Below are 16,590 nucleotides of genomic sequence, written 5' to 3'. Positions count from 1 at the left end.
GCAATATACCAAGGGGAAATGCAGGTATATAAAGACACAGAGGGTGAGGGATAATGATTAGCAGCTGAAAGGAAAAGATCTCCTCAGGGTCCTAAAGGGGAAAGAATAAACTCTGACAGAAAAGACACACAAAACTCCATTCACACCACAGAGGAAAGGATGGAATATCAAGGCAGAGTTTATGCAGTTAAACGCAGTGACCTTCTGCAGCCGGGCACCACAGCGTTGTCTGTCAACTGTGATACATCTGTGACATTCACAATGTGAAAGCATGTACAGTCTCAGGATGGGCAGAGAAGATAAGGTGGAAAACACAAAGAGGAAAAAAGTGCATGGTAGAAGTTGTGCTGACATGTGAGCTAATGAAGTCAGCAGCACGGTGAATATACACAGACCTCACATCCAGTTGTCCAGACTTGTTACAGGATATGGGCCAGAGTCTCTCTTTGCCATCTGAGACTCTTCACATTAAACGTATTCCCTTTCCTTTGGTGCTGAAAGAGTTAATGTCAGTTTTGCTTTCCAGCAGCTTCTGACTCCTGACCTCCGGTGTTTCCGGTTGGTGACCACTCCCTTTCCTAATACTGTATATGGTGAAATCTCCCAGTAGAGGGCATTTAGTTATTCTGAATGCATTCTGTATCTAGGCCTTGAGGTGAAAAAAGCTGCTGAGCCCTTATTGCAGTGAAGTGGTGTAGGCTGCAGTACTGGTGTCTGACTGCAGCTGTGAAGCTGAGCTTTATCCTTTTGTTGTGTCCCTTGTCTGTCGTACCTTTCCTTCATGTTAAATTATTACAGAGGTGGGACTAGTGATCCTCACCTGCCAGCTCACTAGCCAGGGTTATTACAGGGTCTCAGAGTTTCAGGTATACTGCTCAGCGACAATTGTGGAACCTGTATAGGGACTGACTAAGAGAGTAGGGAGCAGCTGCATGTGACTGCAGGAGGTGTTCCATCATCCTCTTTCCCTAGCATCAGGGCCTACCGTTGTTATAGTGTCCCCGGTGTACCCCTTGTTTGTTGTTGTGAAACCCCTATTTGTTGTGTGTCTTTCCCATGCAGGACCTTCCCCAAGTCAATGCATCACACCAGTCTATAATACTGGGAGGCTCACCCCCAAAAATGTGAAACTTGGATCAGGCTACAAAATGCAAATAAGAAATTCTGAAAATGAATGAAAACTGATGATTTAAACTTGGTGCAATTTTATTAATTAAAGGTAACCACTAACCATGTCAAAGGAGGTCATAGCCTTTACATGACTGAACTTTTTCAAGAATTCTGGCAATTGTTAGGATAGGACAGGTGCGAAATTTGTGAATGGATTGTGTTTAGCTCACAGAGGATTCTCTATACTGGATGCAATTGTACAGTAGTAAGGTCTCAGAAACGGGAAAAAAAAAATATGTTCAATCCACTGAATGTTACAGTTTCCATTCACTGACCACAAAAAGAAATAGTGAAATTAGTGCAGAACTGAATAAAGTACAATAGAAAGGTGTAGAATTTTTCAATATACAATATATATATATACAGTGCCTACAAGTAGTATTCAACCCCCTGCAGATTTAGCAGGTTTGATAAGATGCAAATAAGTTAGAGCCTGCAAACTTCAAACAAGAGCAGGATTTATTAACAGATGCATAAATCTTACAAACCAACAAGTTATGTTGTTCAGTTAAATTTTAATACATTTTCAACATAAAAGTGTGGGTCAATTATTATTCAACCCCTAGGTTTAATATTTTGTGCAATAACCCTTGTTTGCAATTACAGCTAATAATCGTCTTTTATAAGACCTGATGAGGCCGGCACAGGTCTCTGGAGTTATCTTGGCCCACTCCTCCATGCAGATCTTCTCCAAGTTATCTAGGTTCTTTAGTTGTCTCATGTGGACTTTAATCTTGAGCTCCTTCCACAAGTTTTCAATTGGGTTAAGGTCAGGAGACTGACTAGGCCACTGCAACACCTTGATTTTTTCCCTCTTGAACCAGGCCTTGGTTTTCTTGGCTGTGTGCTTTGGGTCGTTGTCTTGTTGGAAGATGAAATGACGACCCATCTTAAGATCCTTGATGGAGGAGCGGAGGTTCTTGGCCAAAATCTCCAGGTAGGCCGTGCTATCCATCTTCCCATGGATGCGGACCAGATGGCCAGGCCCCTTGGCTGAGAAACAGCCCCACAGCATGATGCTGCCACCACCATGCTTGACTGTAGGGATGGTATTCTTGGGGTCGTATGCAGTGCCATCCAGTCTCCAAACGTCACGTGTGTGGTTGGCACCAAAGATCTAGATCTTGGTCTCGTCAGACCAGAGAACCTTGAACTAGTCTGTCTCAGAGTCCTCCAAGTGATCATGAGCAAACTGTAGACGAGCCTTGACATGACGCTTTGAAAGTAAAGGTACCTTACGGGCTCGTCTGGAACGGAGACCATTGCGGTGGAGTCCGTTACTTATGGTATTGACTGAAACCAATGTCCCCACTGCCATGAGATCTTCCTGGAGCTCCTTCCTTGTTGTCCTTGGGTTAGCCTTGACTCTTCGGACAAGCCTGGCCTCGGCACGGGTGGAAATTTTCAAAGGCTGTCCAGGCCGTGGAACGCTAACAGTAGTTCCATAAGCCTTCCACTTCCGGATGATGCTCCCAACAGTGGAGACAGGTAGGCCCAACTCCTTGGAAAGGGTTTTGTACCCCTTGCCATCCTTGTGACCCTCCACGATCTTGTCTCTGATGGCCTTGGAATGCTCCTTTGTCTTTCTCATATTGACCAAGTATGAGTGCTGTTCACAAGTTTGGGGAGGGTCTTAATTAGTCAGAAAAGGCTGGAAAAAGAGATAATTAATCCAAACATGTGAAGCTCATTGTTCTTTGTGCCTGAAATACTTCTTAATACTTTAGGGGAACCAAACAGAATTCTTGTTGTTTGAGGGGTTGAATAATAAATGACCCTCTGAATAAACTTTTCACAATTTTAAAAAAAAAATAAAAAAAGAAATAACATTCTTTTTTGCTGCAGTGCATTTCACACTTCCAGGCTGATCTACAGTCCAAATGTCACAATGCCAAGTTAATTCCGAATGTGTAAACCTGCTAAATCTGCAGGGGGTTGAATACTACTTGTAGGCACTGTATATAGCGCTATTAATTCCATAGCACTTTACATACATTGGCAACACTGTCCCCATTGGGGCTCACAATCTAAGGTGAATCCTTAATGTACTATACTAGCGTATATTGTATCTATTCTGCACAAAATCATCATAGCAAACCCCCTCTTCCTTCTGCCACTTCTACATGCATCAGAGGGGGCAAATGGAAGGAAAACAGTACAGTTCTCAGAGTCTCTTTGTGGTCAGACATTATGACTACACAAGTCTGGATGGGGTCTGTACACACAAAATAGCAGGAGAGGTGTAAATCCAGTCTATTTCCAAAATTGGATCATGTTTTATTTTTAATACATTATAGCAATTATATAAAATCGATTGGGAAGGTGAACAATAGCTTTAGTTATTGCTTTTTTTTTAGTTTTGGCTTTGCCCAAGCTTAGGTCTGTATACACAAAATAGTAGCAGAGGTGTAAATTCAGTCTATTTCCAAAATTGGATCATGTTTTATTTTTAATGCATTATAGCAATTATTTAAAATTGATTGGGAAGGTGAACAATAGCTTTAGTTATTGCTTTCTTCTTAGTTTTGGCTTTGCCCATGCTTGATAGAGCTGCCGTTGCCCATGTTGCTTTTCCAGGCAAGTGTAGCAATTTCTTGGTATGATGCCTCAGCTAGTCTGGATGCTGGTGCATTGGCTTTGCTTGCTACATTCAATAATAAACAGTGGAAAGATTGAGCAGACCTTTTTATTCATGCCCTGGGGAAAGTTATTCTAGTTAATGGGGAAACTTAATTAAAAAATACTGATACTTTATTACACATATAAGGGCAACAATTTGACACAGCGTGCGGTTTATGTTGGGACTTGTGCCAAATTGACTAATAAGAAAAGCTGCCTTTGTGTATTATTCACATGCAAAGAAAAAAAAAATAAGTGAACAAGTTTGAAAGCAATGAAAAGATATCAATGGTATGACGAAGTATTTCTTGCCTCCCCCTAGGTGTAGATTTAACCCTGTAACCCTCCGACACAGAATAGTTAAAAGAGAAATTGACAAATAGATCCAGTAGCTGAATGAGTATTTATTGCTTCATGCACACGGGAAAATTAGGACTTGGAATAAACTTCAAGCTCCAAGTATAAACTGTGTCCTCAGATCTAAAGGGACCTCTGTATCCTACTGATATCACGCAGACGTTATTTCCAGTAGGAAAACAATTGTATCATGTACGATCAAATGCTATAAAATGTAGATATTCTTCCCCTAGAACTATTAGGCTATGTGCACATAGTTAATCAAAATATTCCGTATAATATCACTATTAAATATTCATAAATATCAAAAAGCCTTTAAATGAGAACCCATGAAGAATTAAAAAATGAAGGGGGTGGTGACAAATTCATAATAAAATAGTATTTTTATTTAAATCGCTAAAATAACATATTTAATATTTGTAGAAAATACACAGGATTGACAGGATCAAATTCCCAAAAATATTAGCAGCAGTTTATATTATATTATATATTATATATTAATACCAATTTATTATATATAACAAAGTGCAAATGTTTAAGTAATAATTAATTATATATATAAATAAGATGTAGATAAAAGGTATATCAAATAATGCCTAATAAATATGAAATGATATAATGTAAAAATCAGTTAGGGATTAGTGTACCTTAAAGGTGGTCAAAGAAGTCCTGTGTAGCGCTATACCCTGATGCATGTTTCAAACGATCTTTTCCTTGAGCGCCCCCTGAGGAAAAGATCGCTTGAAACGCGCGTCAGCGTCTAGCGGTACACAGGACTTCTTTGATCACCTTTAAGGTACACTAATCCCTAACTGATTTTTACATTATATAATTTTATATTTATTAGGCATTATTTGGTATACCTTTTATCTACATTTCATTTATATATATATATATATATATATGTATATAAAACTAATTATTACTTAAACATTTGCACTTTGTTATATATAATTAATTGCTATTAATATATCGTTGTTCATTGCACTAAGCACTTTTATAACCTGATAAACTGCTGCTAATATTTTTGTGAATTTGATCCCGTCTTGTATTTTCTATGAATATTAAATATATGTTATTTTAACGATTTAAATAAAAATACAATTTTACCCTGTGTGTGTGTGTGTGTGTGTGTGTGTGCGTGTGTGTGTGTTTTGCATGGACGTGTGAAAGAGGCCTAGTGTGTATGGAGGGGCTTAAGGATCGCAGGAGACAGTGAAGATGGGCTAGGCCCAACCATCAGACTACTCAGAGCCGCTTTAGGCTAGGTTCACATTTCCGTTGTTTTAAATCCGTCAGCAACGGATCAGTTGTTTTTTAGATGTCAACTGACGCAACGGATGTGTTTTTCACAGGATTTCTTTCACAGGAATCCTGTGAAAAATCTAATCCGTCGCGTCCGTTACATCTGCTATGCGTCCGTTTTTTGACGGATCAGTCATGATCCGTTTGTGTTTGGGACAGCCCAGTGGGTGTGCTAAACATGCTGGGCATGCTCAGTAGAACATGATGGAATCCAGCGCTGGATTCCGTTGTAAGACGGAATACGATGGAATCCAGCACCATAGACATCCATTACAAGCTTGACGGTGACGGATTCCTGCGCAGCGCGTTAATTTTGACGGCCAGAAAAACGTTACTTTCTGCGTTGCTCCTGCCCGGCGGTCAGTCAAAAAACGACTGACCGCGACGCGGCGGATGCAACAGAAGGTCATCAGTCGCAATCTGCCACTAATACAAGTCTAGGGGACACAACGGAATCCGCTAAACGGATGCCGTTGTTTACCAGAGCCGCGGATTGTGACTTATACATTTTAACGGAAATGTGAACCTAGCCTTACATACAGAGGGGAACAAGTTTTCTAGACTCCAGTCCCTGCATCCCCTACACTTGTGGACTAATCACCTTTTGTGTGTGCTGTCTACTATACATAGAGGTGTAATTTTTAATTGAAATGCTTTTTGTACTCTTAAAGAGAAAATAGTATTTTGTTTAGAACAGTAAGTATGAAAATTGCAAGATAATTAATATTGCAATATAAAAACATTACCATATATAACAGGTTTTCTATGAATATACAATATCTCTAGTCTTAATGATTCACACAGTGCTCTGGCCACGTGTGGGTTACTCCGTATAAAAGTTCATGTTTATTGTCACCCATGGTGTAAAAGCAATGCTATTGTTCTGCTTCACAACAGTAATGCCACGTTCCACATTCCTCTGCACATTAAAAAGCTATGATTGCTCGTCTACAGTCCCAGGAGACATATATTTATACCACAAAGCTGAATAATATCCATCTTTTAATACAATTTTATTATTAGATTTAATTTTTTATTTTTTTGCAGATTATGTTTATTTGTCCATTTTTACAATTCAGAGCTCTAAAACTCAACAACAAGGATGGAACAACATTGGAAAATTCCGACTAGCTGCAGCGGTCACTAGTTTCAGTTTTGCAGCTAACTACATACGAATGTATTACTCTGTTCAATGTATAACTCATATGCAGTTAACTCCTGAGCTCCCTCTAGTGACTCATTCAGGGAGTGAAAATGTTAGCGTTTAAAGTACCACTTCAGCACATTTTTTTTTATTTCACCACTGAAGTGGTGCTTTAGATGCAAGTCCACTACCTCCTGGCTTATACTCAACTGCCGCCATCTTCATCATTTTCCAGCGTCTCTCTGGTTGTCGTCCAGTGATTCGCGATTTGCCGGCAGCTGTAGTGTTTCACGCAGAACGTCGGAGATAACAGCTTAACACAACTCTATGAAAGTCTCATTCTGGCCTCGTTCTGGCTCTCATAGAGATGCATTGGGAGCTTGTGACGTAACTTCTTACTTCCAGACAGTCAGACGTTACGGGCACCAGATAGTGCCGCAGGACCGAAGCGGCGTCAGTAAAAAAGGAAGTCGTCGGAGTATATGAGAGGGATCTTACATTTAAAGCAACACTCCAGCGCTGAAAAAAAACAAAGCTGGAGTGGTGCTTTAAATGTTTTGTCTTCTTTTGGAAAAGGGAGGGCAACATATATTTACTGTGATTCGATTACGAACTCTGTGTCCTCCAGCTGTGCCATTGTTAATGGTAAAACGTTGGCAATGGCCATGTCATGATCCAGGCCGGCTTTTCCCTGCTGCTGGTTACACCCAGCTCTGGCCTGGTCATGTCAGGGGTTAACTTCCCTTGCCTCGTTCTGGATCCCAGGATGCTGTATATTGCCTCTCTACCTATGGGTCAGTGCCAATGATATTTGTGCCTTGCAGATTGTGGCTCTGGTGAGTGTTCCAGATTTGTCCTGCCTCCCTGCTACTGTGTCCTGACTTGTACCCTCCCCCGTTCGTCTGTCTGTCCCGGTCCCTGACTTCCCGCTCCTGTCTGTTGTTTGTGTTTCCCTCTGCATACTTGATCTCCCGACTCCCTTTGCAGTGACTTGACTTTTCTGGCTAGACCCTGACTGTTTGACTACTCTATTGCCCCCTGGTGGTTCGCCTGTTAACTGCCTGCTGAAGTTACTCTGCTGTACTTCAGCTGCCTTTCTGTTACAGTGTGACTTTGTCTCTCCTTAACTACTCTGCTGCCCCCTAGTGGGGAATACGCTGTACTACATCTTACTAGCTGTTTGTACAGCGTGACAGGCCACTTGTCAAAACATGTAAATGGTCAGCACATCCCAGCAGCATCTGACCACAACATTTTGAAAAAGTAAGGAGGAGGATGTATTCAGAACACCAGCTATTCAGTCCAGATTAATTTTAAACAGTATGCGCGCCAGCGTATTTTGGCCTCCTAGGAAAGGGAGAACTTTGGTGTGCAACACCCCCTTCTTGATCAATGGAGCCAGCCTTTTTGAATCGTTCACTAAATTCAGAAGAGGCTTAATAATTTTGGGAAATATTTTGGCTGCCAGGTGCCATCGCAAAGAGTGCACTCCAGTCAGGAACTGAGTGTATTACTGTCATAATTTATGCTACATTTGTGCAATAAATTATGATTTAGGGATGACTCTAAAGTTTGGGGTTCGTATCGGACACCTAGTGTCCAGTACTCAAATCCGAATATTGACTTCTCCCAGAAGTCCATGGTTGAGTTCGGGGTTTGGAAGCTGATGTTTATTGAAAGGCTGCAGTGCATACAGCGGTAATCACCCCCGGCTGCTGCAGAGAGCCGGCTGTGATCCCTGCACGTGTGCTGATTTGAACAGCTGACATGTGGGGCTAACAGGCATGACCACGCGCGCCTGCTTGCACTTAGATCGCACTGTCAAAATGTAACAGTGTGATTGAAATGGCTGCGGTGGAGAGCGTGCCATTCCCCGCCGCCATCGGCGACCCTTTGACGGGATCATGGGGAGCTAATGGTTGCCATGGCAGCGATGGATCATGTGATGACTCCTGACGCTATCATGGCTTGTTTCCTGTGAGAGCCGACAGAGCACAAGCTCACACAGGAATGCTGCATTTCTGCTGATCAGAGCTGTGCAGCTCTGATCAGCAGAAATGAACAAGCAATCAGACTGTGCAGTGATAAAGTCCCCTAGGGGGATTGGTAAAATAAATAAAAAATGTAAAAAGTTTTTAAAAATGTGAAAAAGTAATAAAAACCTAAAAGCTCAAATAACCCCCCATTTGCCTCATTGAAAATAAAACAGTTAAAAAAATAAAAATATACATATATTTGGTATTGTCTCGTTCAGAAATGCCCGATCTACCAAAATATAAAATCAGTGAATCTGATCGGTACACGGCGTGGCGAGAAACAAAATTCCAAACACCAAAATTAGGTTGGTTGCCGTAACATTTTTTTTTAAATGCGATAACAGGCGATCAAAATGTAGCATCCACACAAAAATGATATAATTAAAAATATCAGCTCAAGACACAAAAAAATAAGCTGTCACTAAGCCCCAGATCCCCAAAAATGTGAACGCTACGGGTCTCAGAAAATGTCTGAAAAAGCGCCATTCTATTTTTTGGACATACTTCTGAATTTTTTTTTTAACCCCTAGATAAAAGTAAAAGTATAAATGTTTAGTGTCTATGAACTCGTACTGATCTGAGACATCACACCGACACATCAGTTTTACCATATAGTGAACACGGTGAATAAAAGATCCCAAAACCAATTTTCTTTGCAATTTCATCGCACTTGGAATTTTGTTTCCCGTTTTCCAGTACACTATATGGTAAAACTAATGGTTTCATCCAAAAGTACAACTAATTCCGCAAAAAATAAGTCCCCATATGGCAAGATTGACAGAAAACTAAAAAAAAGTTACAGCTCTCAGAAGAAGGGGAGCAAAAAACAAAAACGGAAAATCATCCGGGGGGTGAAGGGGTTCAGCGGAATCTTGCAATTGGTGGGGGATCATAAAACCAAATCTGTTTCAAAAGCTGCAGAACTTTGCATTATGAATGGATTAAACTTCTTTTTTTTCTTCAAAAAAAAAAGTACTAAGCCCACGTACCACAACAGTGGCAACATTGTATTCAGGGCAAAGCTCAGGAAAAAAGAAAGACAAACATCCTACAGAACAGGGGAAGTTGACAGACAAACCAGATCTCTGAAATCACTGACAATCCAACACTGAGAATGATCACTTTGCAATTACGGTAAAACATATTTATAATGGGACTTTTCCTCTGCTGGTAACTGTTCCTTTGACTTTTGGAAGATATTAAATTACCCACTTTAGAGCAGTTGCCAAAGCTCTGGTTTTATGCTCAGTATTCACCAGAGAGAAGGAGAGAGCATGTTATACAAGAAGCTCTGAAAAAGACGTCTTTGTTCCACCATCAAACCGAAAAAAAGAAGCACGATTTAGGTACCAGTGTTAAAACGTCTGACGGCCTGAGCAATCCTGACAAGGCTGTGTCAGTCAGAGGTGGATTTCGGGAGACGCTCATTACCGGCTGCTATTACCGCATCCATAAAAACTCAATATCTGAAAAAAAAGACTCGTCATTTCAAGTAGACACTTCACTACTTCATTAGCTTAAGAGATGGCCAATGCCACAAAGAACCTGTAATGGATCCTCTTAGCATGCTGGCCATGTCTCACATGCATTCACATGTTGTGGAACAAACAGGTGTATAAAACACTGACAAATTGCACATGGAGGCCTGGGGCCACAAAGAATGCAACTTGCAAATGAGTAAAATGGCTACGGAATGAGGAATTGTAACAATGAAGAGTGTAAGGAAATTGTGTCACCGAAAGATTGAATGGATTCGGTGAGGTGAACCTGGGTTTTATGCAGCTAAAGGACCATGATGGTTGCTGTAGATCGTTCAGTTTACGAGGTTCTGTAGAACTATTTTGATTTTTTACGGCAAACCGAGATTATGAAAAATAGTGGCATGAGAAAGAAGGAGAGGAAGAAAGTGGAGGCCAAAATGGAAAAATAAAAAGTATAAGAAAGAAAAATAGAAAAAAAAAGAATAGAAAATTCAATTTATGTGACGCCAACATATTGTAGCACCGGCGTTTCTGCAGAGATGCTGACATCTCGCCGCCCCCGTTGGGTCGTGTCCTCCTCAGCACTCTGTCGGGCATCCACCTGTGCTACTGCCTTCCTCCCCTCCTGAACCCTGTACATGCTGCACAGGGCTCCTGGGAGTGCACCTAAGATGCGTGTGCGCACACCGATGCTCCTATTAAATGGCTGGCATGTTATTTCCAGGAAATGCCTCTCAGCCTATGGCTGAGAGGCACAGTGTATTTCAGGCATCCTCCCATTAGGGGAGGTGCCTGTGTAATTCCTCTACTTAGTCAGTCAGTCTCCAGTCTGCTACTGAGCTAGTTGCTAGGTCCTGAGCTCATGACCTGCGTCCATCTCCTGTACCTGCCTTTCCATACCTGGCTACCCCTACCATGCCCACCATTCCTGTCCATACCTGACTGTCCAGCCTGCCTCAGTCACCGCGCCTATACCTGTAAAAAATCGGAGAACAAGAGTTTCAAAAATAGAATAATAATAATTGTAATAATTTTATTCATTTATATAGCGCTATTAATTCCACAGCGCTTTACATACATTGGCAACACTGTCCTCATTGGGGCTCACAATCTAGAGTCCCTATAGTGTGGGAGGAAACCGGAGAACCCGGAGGAAACCCACGCAAACACGGGGAGAACATACAAACTCCTTGCAGATGGTGTCCTTGGTGGGATTTGAACCCAGGACCCCAGCGCTGCAAAGCTGCAGTGCTAACCACTGAGACAGAATTATTTTATTATAGTAATTACGTGCAACCAGCAAAAAAGGGGATAAAAACACAAAGGGATGTGATACGCATAACAGGACAGCAATGGGAGTCAAAAGAATTTTTCAGAATATGACCGATCTACATATACACATCATGAGGATAAGGTATCAGGGCAATTTTCAAAAAAATATATAGAAAGTGCAAGTGCATGCAATAAATAAGCCCCCCTAACCCTCCTGTATCAAAAAATAAGGTCAAATAACATGATGACAGGAAAATAATGTTGTAAAGTGGCCAGTGCAAAATCCTGAATGCGTATGGAAAGAGCTCCCTCATACCCCACCAACGTACGTTTCGCCTCTTTGGGATCAAGTGTCCAAATCCGGCTTCCTCAGGGAGGGAGAAGGCAGCGCTGGCTTCTACCTGGCGTCCGCCTCACAGTGGGCGCTTAGTTAAGCCCCTCCTACTAAAGTGTAAGCTCGGGTCCCCCCTGTGGTCCAGTGGGTCCACTAATCCAGCTTGCTGCCCCTACATCATCCTCAAGCGTTACACATATTTTACAATTCAGAGAGAAGAACATGTACAGATTATTTGAAAAAAGAAAGAAAGAAAGAAAGAATTATGTAGAACTTTTTTTTTATCATACAGTACTTCAGACAGGAAGGGAAAATATGCAGCTGAGTGAAGAATGGGACATCATCATAGCTTCCTGACAAGGTGCAGATCCCCGGACTGTCTTGTATTGGACCCATGGAGTTTAAAACAGTACATTTGCCTCATTTTATTTCGTTAAACCCTTCCTGTGATTTGTATTTTTTTCCAAGTTGAATGACCCCTTTAAATATTTAATAAATATATCATTTGAAGCTCATTCGGCTTCCTTTAGATTGTGTAGTGCAAATAATTTGGCTTGGTCTAATTCTCTCAATTATAATATATTTTCTGATTATTACCAGACCATGAAAGCTTCTAGAAAGTTGGTAAAATATTTGAAATAGGAAGGAAAATAAGTGACTGGAATAAAGCTGTAAAAACATTAAGACAGAAGGTGATTAGACCAAACTATTCTTCTCGACTACAGATACGCTCCAGTTCACAGCTTGGTCACTCTCCAGGTTTGTGCAGCTGTCATATCATATGCTGAAAAGAAATACATTATGGACAATGCGTGCTGGTACATTTACAGATCCGCGTTGTATGGCTTCATAATCCAGTGTGCATGAGCATAACTTTTGCACCATCCTGTATAAAAAAAATGTGTATGATAGGTCAGCTCATGAAGGCACGAAATGACAGCAGAGTGCCTATGAGTCTGCAAGATGGTCCAAAAAGACTCACTGTTGTGCTGTACAAGGGGTATGAGACTGCCAAACTTAGCTAGTAGAGTTGAGCGGACTTCTAATAATCCGGGTCCGGCGGATCGAGAGAGAGAGAGAGAAATAAAAAAAAATCCCGCATCCGGATCATGCAGCCAGATTCCTGCGATTTTTACAGTTCGGATCCGCTCAACACTATTAGCAAGTTATTTCCAGTCCATAGGATAGGTGATAATTTGCTGATCACTGGTGATCCATTCATTGGGGCCAAAACCAATCCACAGAACTGGAAGTTCCCCAATGTAATTAGATAGGATAGATATTTGCACCATCATCTACATTCACTGTCAGGGCTAGCTTTACTGTATCTGCAGTACCAGTGTTAAGAAATAAAATGATGATGGACATCTGTGGCTATTTCACTTTTCCCCAAAGGCACTTCAGACCCCCTTTTTCTTTGTGCTGGTGGAGATGCCAGTCGGACTCCCAAGGTATTACCTTTCCTATGACTAAGTGATAACTTGGGACATGCCCTTTAAAGGGAACCTGTTAGCAGAAATTTTGCCAGAAACCTAAAAGATCCCCCCTCTGCAGCTCCTGGGCTGCATTCTAGAAAGGTTCCTGTTGTTATTGTGCCCCCTTTGAGACCAAAATAAAGACTTTATAAAGTCTTACCTTTTTGTATGCTAATCTTTTTTTATGTACACGGGGGCGGGCTGTCTTGCTTCCGTTAGTCGCCCTCCTGCCGCTTTACGCCGTCCCACATCGCTCATTTCCATAACTGAGGACGCCGCCCAGTGCTCCCGAGATCTCGCGCATGCGCCGTGGCACTCTCGCAGGAGTGAGCACTGTGCAGTGTGACCGCTGGTGACATGTTGCGCAGGCGTGAGATTATGGGCGACGCTGTGATTGTTATCAGCAAGTACCCGCCCATAATCTCGTGCCCGCGCTTTTCACTCTGCCTCCACCGTTTTGCTGCTCCACTCCTGCCATCTATTTCCTGCTCCAGGGAAAGAAGGGTAATAGGTGACGTGGGTTCATCTGGCCAGCGCTTGCGCAGAACGGTGGAGGCAGAGGGGAAAGCGCGGGCATGAGATTATGGGCGGGTACTTGCTGATGACAATCACAGCGCCGCCCATAATCTCACGCCTGCGCAATCACGTCACCAGCGGTCACACTGTGCACAGTGCTCACTCCCGCGAGACTGGCACGGCGCATGCGCGAGACCTCGGGAGCACTGGGTGGCATCCTCATGTATGGAAATGAGCGATCGGGGACGGCGTAAAGCGGCAGGAGGGCGACTAACGGACGCAAGACAGCCCGCCCCCGTGTACATAAAAAAAAATTTGCATACAAAAAGGTAAGACTTTATAAAGTCTTTATTTTGGTCTCAAAGGGGGCACAATAACAACAGGAACCTTTCCAGAATGCAGCCCAGGAGCTGCAGAGGGGAATCTTTTAGGTTTATTGCAAAATTTCTGCTGACAGGTTCCCTTTAATATTAAAGGATAACTTCAGGTACAGATGGGATTTTAAGACTTTGTTCTCAGATAGATCTATCTTTTTTCCCTTGGCACAAAGTTGTGCCATCCTGAAGCAGAGCATTTCTTGTGAAGATGCCCAGACGGCTGAGTATTTAAGCGGCGAAGGAAGGGTGGAGAGGGAACACCCAATTTCTTTCGGGATATCATCCAGATAAAATGAAAACTTCACAAAATTTTCATAATAATAAGAGGATGCAGACGGTGAATTATAGGATGTGCTACGTAGAATTTTCTTTTTTCTTCTAAATTAGTAGAATGTAAATACATCAATCTCAATGCAGATTGTGACTTTACCGAAAGGTGTCTATAGTGCCACCTATTGGACGTAGTGGTAATTCAATGTAGAATTCTTCAATACAGTAATTCTTGAAAAGTAACAAAGGATATAAGTCAAACCATAAGAAATAGACACATTTGTAGACTAGTTTAGTTTAGATTAGTAGGTTTCTACTCTTCATCACTGCAGGCAAAGGTTCTGGTTGGCTCGGAAAGAGGTCTTTAACGTTGGTTTGGAGGGTAATATTTCCCCTGCGAAGACTGGCCAGCTAGGAAGTCTTGTTAGTCAGAAAATGCTCCCTAGGAAAAGTGTAGTCCTCCTCCCACTGTCACAAGGAACTATGGGAATAGCGAGAAACCAGGGCCACTAAGCTGACCCTCAGACCCTCTGCTATCCCTATTCTCAGAAATACCCCTAATGATGGGAGTGTCTGAGCCACCTTCCTGGTCCTGCTCCTGGCCAGCCCTGAACTTATACCCTCTCCCCTAGGGGGTCCAGGACAGGAGTGTGATTTAACCCATAGAAATGGACAAACAGGGGAAACCAAAACTCTTGCCACACAGCACACACACACACAGAGGTATAAGACATAAGAGATTAGGAGGAAAACAAGAGCAGGGTGGAAACAACAAGACGACAGGTAACTACACAACAACACCAAGCATAAAACAACATCTCCAGCTAGTCTGTGACACCACAACGCACAGACCAACACAGCTTAAAGTATAGTTGGCAAAGGTAGAAGATTTCCTCCAGCATAAATATGAGGAGCAGATATGATGGACTTCCTTACAACATATGGTCAAGGGAGCCTAATGAGCAGGTTAGCAGAGGTTAACTCTTGCTAGCCTGTCTATGAATGAGCACACAGCAGGTCGACACCCTGGTCTGTCCGAGTTGATCAGAAACACCAAAGAAACCATCGGACAGAGTGTCAGACTCTACATCGTGAACAGAGCCTGACGCCGCCATGACATTTGATGAGTTTTGTGCAAAACTCCATGTGATACCCGCAAGCTATAAAATATACTATTTATTAGTTTAATGTAACAGCTTTGCACATGGTCCAGAAGTCTATAATTCAACTTTCCCAATCTACAAGCTCTCTGTAAATGTTTGAAATCCATGTCCTTATTTTCCTTAGCATAGAGGAGGAGGAGGATGGAGGGGATGTAGCTGCAGTTTCTTTCTTGCCGTTAAACAGCATGGTCGGATAGGAGATGGCTCAGAGCACACAGCATAAATTTAGCCTTGCAATAGCAAACACCAGTAATTTAAAGGGAAGCAATCACATTACAAATGCAGTTCTATTTGCAGGCAGCACATTATAGAACAAAAAGAGCTGATCAGATTGTTATATAATTTATGGAAAAAGACTCAGTAACAAATGAATAGGGCAATTTTGGAGTCCAGTAGGCGTCTCTAATCAGTGAGTGTGCATACAGATATAACGGTCATTCGCTGATTAGGTCCTCTCACTTGACTCAAAATTACAAAAGGAGCAAAATAAAATACAAGTTATACTGATTGTTTGCCATTAAATTATATAAATCATTCTGCCATTCTGCTCTGTAACATGATGCTTTTGTAGCACCCGCGGGGCAGGGGTTAAATGTATTCGTCGCCGGGCCGGTGATGTCGGGTCCGGGGTGTCATGGGTGGCCCTGCCCGGCTTCGTGGCCCCGGGGTGTTAAATAAAAGGAAGGAGGGATGGGATGGATGATGGGGATGTGAGGATGTTGGGAGTAGTAGTTGTCTCGTGACGCCACCTGCGGTATGCGGCCAGGGATTAGCCGCCGCTGTGGTCGCTGTCCTCTGGGCCGGGTGGTGTCGCAGCTAGGATAGTTCAGCTTCCCGCAAGTGAAGCTAGTGTCGCGGGCGGAGGAGGGGACGCTGCGCTCTCCCACTGCTCGGGTCCGGCTGCCACTGCTCTGCGGCTGCTGCTGCTCGGTGGCTCGAGCGATGGGCCGGATCCCGGGGACTCGAGCGGCGCCCCTCGCCCGTGAGTGAAAAGGGGTGGTTTGGTTTTGGGGATATTGTCCGTGACGCCACCCACGGTTGTGGTGATTGTGTGGACACCACCGCTGCTCT

The sequence above is a fragment of the Anomaloglossus baeobatrachus genome, chromosome 10 (assembly GCF_048569485.1).
Source record: "Anomaloglossus baeobatrachus isolate aAnoBae1 chromosome 10, aAnoBae1.hap1, whole genome shotgun sequence".
Classification (NCBI taxonomy): Eukaryota; Metazoa; Chordata; class Amphibia; order Anura; family Aromobatidae; genus Anomaloglossus; species Anomaloglossus baeobatrachus.
This window is presented reverse-complemented; position numbering follows the sequence as displayed.